At 39.7% G+C, this 5693-nt stretch overlaps 1 pseudogene; it reads right to left on the bottom strand.

Moving 5' to 3' along the window:
• Positions 1–1560: 1560 nt before the first annotated feature.
• LOC119558710 lies at positions 1561–3084 on the bottom strand (annotated as a pseudogene).
• Between the last annotated feature and the right edge of the window lie 2609 nt (positions 3085–5693).

Here is a 5693-nt window from a genome sequence, read left to right as displayed (position 1 = left end):
AAACAACTTGGCGGCCCCATTCCCCCACGGTCCTGTCAGCATATCCTTGTACCGAAGCCGAGTAATTCATTAACATTTAACTTGATTGACACCCGAGCCGGGGGATGTTCGTGGTTCTATATTCCCAGTTCCAGATTCGAGGATTTGAGTGTTTTTTGTTCTAGTTCAAGGCACGTATTTCGGGCGGGAGTGGGCGTGTCACGCACCCGATTTGTTTATACAGTTATAACGCATAATGGCATCGGATTTTGGCCTGCCAGGATAGACACGCCCACACGGCGCTGAGGTTGTTACTTTGTTAATTTAATAAGAGGAAAGACGACAACAGGTGCTGCAGCCCCAACCCCCCCAAAAAATCCTGTCCCGAAATGAAGTCACGTCGCAGGCATAAATCAATTGCCATGAGCAGGCATTTGCGCCGCTCAAACTGTGCGATTGCATAGGTGGTGGGGAGTCCTTGTTGAAGGCTGGTAGATGGAAGGAAGTTGAAGTAGTCGAATCGAGGACTCTGCCAGCTGGCAGCTCGCAAATTGAGCGCAGGCCATGAAAGTGTAACGAGTCTTAATTCGTTTGCCAAGTGCCGCCAAGCGGCCCACAAATCCGGATAACCATCCGATAAGCAACTCCCGTCGATGCCTGAAATATGTTCGCAGCACTGATGACAAATCAAATACCCTGGGATTCCTAAGTGGCAGCAGAGGGCTGTCTTTAATGGGAACGTACTTAGGATCGACGGGGGACCTCAAGTATAAACGGAATATCTAAAAAAAGGATGATAACTATGTGAAATTTTAAAGTGAATTTAAGTCAACAATTTCCTTCAAGCAAGTATTAATATTAATATTTCTTGTTTATTGGGAAGGAGAATTTTTTGTGATTTCAGTATTTAAGATTTTAGTTTGGCAGTGGGTTCTAAAATCTACTTCAAGCTCACCGTTAAAGACGAGAAACAGCCCTACAAATATTACCAACCCTTGTTTTTGTTGGCTCATTTTGTAGGAGTTTTAAAGCAAATAGACTTAACAAATCCATAGAAAACCTTTTTTAATTTCCCAATCAATTTAAGTTAACTATTTTCTCTGTACCTTGTGAAATCGCTATGAATTAAACTTGTATTTCACTTGCACAGGTATAAAACTCTAAGAACTAATTTTAGAATTCCCTAATTAATAATGCAAAGTTGCTTCAAGAAAATTGTAGCTAAGCTCTTTTAATGAGCTTTGAAAACTTCAGGTTCTCCTGGAAACGAAATTTGCGTGGGCTGAAAGGAAAATTAGGTGAAAAGCATGCCGAGTGAAAATGAAGAGAACAAAGCGTGCAGTTGTCCACGAAGGACATCATGGATTGATTATCTCCAACACGAGTCCTTCCTTCCTCGACACTTCCGCTGCAGTTACAAATTGATGGCAATTACAAAGGGAGCGTGCTGAAAGGGAAACGACCGCTCTGAAAACTTTTGATGTCCTGCCGGGCACAGTGGGTGGTCATTGTGCCGCCCACTTTGCAGACAGGTGTCCCCCAATGGACAGGTGTCAACCGTGAGTGCCCCTTGCGGAGCTGTTTCCTTTCACTTGTTGCTTTATTGGGTTTACATACAATAGCGGGATACTCAAGTACTCAAACTGCGAGTGGACCGAACCGGTCACCACTGGAAAATGGTCAACATGGCGCGGAGCAGTTCCGGGATATTCCAGCCATTTTTGCGAAGGGTGCGCAACGGTTTAACGACATCGTGCTTCTTCTGCAAGGTGAATTGGGGGGAGAATAAGGTAACAAATCAATCAATATACATCAGAAACTTATTACTCTGTCATACACTGTCACAAATATATCTCTTATAAGTAAGAACACACTCAGAAAACAAAATTACCCGACATTTTTTTGGTAAGTTTGGAATAGGTAGGTAAGGTTAAGGATTGGATGTGTTTATAATATTGAAACAATTACCCAAATTTAGGTAATAAATATGAATCTTGAGTATGATTCAACCATTTCGGACAATTCTCTAAATTTGTTTGTTATTCCTAATATATGTTCATTAAATAAAGGACATACCTTCCTTTCTTATATTTCGTAGTACTTGATAGTTCTCTTATAACATATTCGTTTGTGTTTTTTTGGTTTTAACAATCAAAAATAAAAAAAAACGCATTCAATTAACATCTTTAAGTTACACAATATCCGCAAACCAGTTGAAACTAAGTTTTGGTTTCTATTATTGGAAGGGTGTCTAAAACTATGCGGTAAATCTTGGTATTTTTGGAAACATCCATCATATTTCCAGAACTAAAACTTATATTTGCATACTTTTAGGCACCTTTACAAGTGATTTGAAAATCCCAGAAATTTTGTTTGGCACTTTCGACTATTATTAGAAACGGGAAAGTAATTATGTGAAATAAAACGTGATCTACTTACAATATTGGCCTTCAGAGTGGCCTGAAACTCCTGCGAGACCACTGCCTTTGTGAAATTACCAAAATTGGTGTTATTGGCTCGAGACTCGGCGACATAATTGTGCACCGCCTGGTGGGGCATTATATTCAACAGATCTCCGACGAATGTATGATGCCTTACGGCCTTGCAGTCGCAATTTCGGTCCGGTTTCTGGACCGGAAGGATGATACAATAGAATATATCCGCAACGCTGGCAATATCACCCGTATCCACATTTCCGATTCAAGTTCGCGAAGAACGGTTTGATAGGCAGCCGTATCTGTCAGCTCTTGGGTCACCCTTACGAAACCCGGGGTATCGTAGTACCTCATGGCGCGTCGGAATTTCGCATCACAATTATAGTGCACTTCGATCAGTTCTATTAAGGTCTCCTGATCGATCAGATCGCGAATGTGCTGGAAATTCGCACACAAACTTGTATCATGATCCGTTTTATTCTCATTCCCATTATTATCGGTATTATTATTGTTGGTGTTATTATCATCATCCGGTGGACACCATTCCACGGAATCTTCATCCGAATACTGAATATGGGCAAACGTGTGGCATGCGAAAATGGCCAGAGCTACGGTCAGTAGGGTCAAATTCCTTAGATCCATCATCATCCAGCTGGCCGAGATTCTTTTCTGACTGTGGCTCGAATCTGCGGTTCAGCACCCGCTTTTATGGCCCTCACATCAACGGCAGAATTAATTACATGCATTTTCTCTTTCCTCGGACACTTCGCTTATCGCCCGCCAATTAGCGGAATTTGTCCGAACAACTTTTTGCTTATCAGTCGCTTAGGAACGCGTTTCCCAGAATGGAATCTTCCACATGCGTCGCAAAATTCCCTGCAAAAAAGTAAAAAACTTGCTGATGAGTAGTCTTCTCTAGCGCCAAGATAAAATACAGACAATATTTTGCATTTATTTTGAACATTTTATTTCTGGCCCTTTGATATTCCAACTGTATTTGGTTGGTAGAGTTTTCTGTTTAACAAACAATTTAATATAGAACAATTTAAGCACTTAGTTTGTTAAATCTAATAATAATTTAAACATTAAAAGAACCAATTTTTGGCAAACTATATATTCATTTAGCAGCCACCACTTTGTAAAACATTTTTGGATTGCTTGTTCATTTCTTTAATTAAAATATTAGCCATACCTTGAAAAAAAAAACCATTTGGTATTGTATTTAACATGATCCATATTCTCAACATATTTTCCTTTTGAAGATTTCCTAAGATATGCAAAGCCGTAGATCCTTGAAATATAAATTTAATATAATATGTTTAAGTGTTATGGAAAAATTGTTCTTAACGTAACTATTATACAAACATTAATCGTTTTCCTGTGTCTGGACTAACTCATTACTTTTAATTATTTATACATAATATTGTTTTCTGTGCGAGCACAATATTTTGCACCGTGCAAATCTAATTGGATGATATTAGGGCTTATAATTCCTGAAATTACCGTATAATCTCTGTGTTGTGCGCTTCATTAATTGCTAATTATAGTTGGGGCACCCACACCCACTCAATGTTGTTACAAAGGCCTTATGACTTATGCACCTGATGCTCCTCGATTGTGTGCATATGATTATGTGAAAATGGAAGAAGGGAGCTTTACGAGGGGAGTGAAAGGATAATCCACTCACTCATTAGTTCCTTCTGACAAGCTGACAAACGAGGGGAAATGTGGGGGAAATCAGTTCGTCAGTGCAGGGCCAACATTTATCCACAGGACCAACAGCAGAACCCAGAGTGCAAATCACTTTCAGTGAGAGATCAGGAGTCGCAGGACCCAACTGTCCGAAGGGGAAGTCCTTGTTTGACGAGGGGTTCCGGGGCCCTCACTTGATTCATGGCCTTCTGTTTGCCCAACATTTCAGAGGAGATTCTGTCTTACAGCTCTTTTTTCAGGGGTTCAATGGGCCGCATGCATTTTTGCAAATTCAGACTGGAATCCATAATAGGAAAAAAATACGTCCTTTGTAACAATATTAATAATCATGCGCATCGTTGCGCCCATTTATCTTTTTATCTCTTCACAATTGTCATGAGTTTCTGGGCTCTCTAGATATATCTTCCGCTTTCATGACAAACAAATGTAGCAAATATTTGCCAACCAATGGAGCGGAAATAGTTTTTCGCTTTGTTTTCATGTTTACGCCTTTTTTTGTAATACTCGAACTCAATTGCAAATTTAGGTACATGAGAAAAATACAAATGTCTGCCATTTTCTGTAAAATTTCAAAATACCCAAGTCACAGCAAATTGGTTCAATTTTCCTGTAGTTAAGCTTCCTTCCACTTAAGCTTAATCAACGATTTATTTTATTGGATAAAATAGTTCACAGTGCAAGTATGTTTAAAGTTCAGCTTAAATGAAGCAAATAAAACTGCAAACTTTTGGCAGAAAGGTGGTGTTCAGAAATGCTTATAAAGCGACCAACTTTTGGTTGGAGCAAATTGGTGTAGGAGTAGTTTTATTTGGCAAATGGCAATTATTTGCTAGCAATTTAATTGCGGTTTTTCTGAGTTTGATTGCTGATGCTGTGCGTTGTCATTTAATTAACTTTGGTGGCCAATAAATTGTCATTACCAAAGCAAACCGCAATGCATTGCGGACCACTTTTTAGCCATATTTTCCGGGAAAAGGACATTTGCGAACCACACATCAGTGCCAAAATGCCACGAAGTTGCTCACATATGGCTAACCATTTTCATTTCCCTCGATAATTCACCCATTAGAGCTGAACTTGAAGGCTTTGCGGCATTTACGAGAATCGCTTTATTATTGCACTTAAGAGCTCTCCCAATTCTGTTGTTCTTATAGTGGTGGTGACACAAACACACTCGTACCCATCCACACAGACAGCTAATTTAGTTAGCTGATAAAACTAAACTGAGCTGATCATCTTGGTAGGGTATGGTATACAATATAGAAGGATGAAGGGCTCTGGAGCGAAAGTTGAACAGCTAACTTACTTCGATAAACAGGCTTAATTAGCGGCCAAAGCTGAAAGCCAACAGACTGCCAACTGGAGCTGGCACTAGGCGCATTATTTCCCATCTTCCATTTCCCAGGACCCAGAACACACACACAAATACAGTTAAAGGCACTGGCAGCAGGACTAAAAACACAATCAAATATTATACAGTGGTCGAAACTCAAATATGGAGAACTTAAACAATGGGAATCTAATCAGGATAAGGAATAAGGGTAGGAAAATAGTGTTTCAAAAACA

The sequence above is a fragment of the Drosophila subpulchrella genome, unplaced genomic scaffold (assembly GCF_014743375.2).
Source record: "Drosophila subpulchrella strain 33 F10 #4 breed RU33 unplaced genomic scaffold, RU_Dsub_v1.1 Primary Assembly Seq13, whole genome shotgun sequence".
In the NCBI taxonomy this organism is placed as follows: domain Eukaryota; kingdom Metazoa; phylum Arthropoda; class Insecta; order Diptera; family Drosophilidae; genus Drosophila; species Drosophila subpulchrella.
The sequence above is the reverse complement of the archived record's forward strand: the minus strand, read 5'-3'. Positions and strand labels throughout refer to the sequence as shown.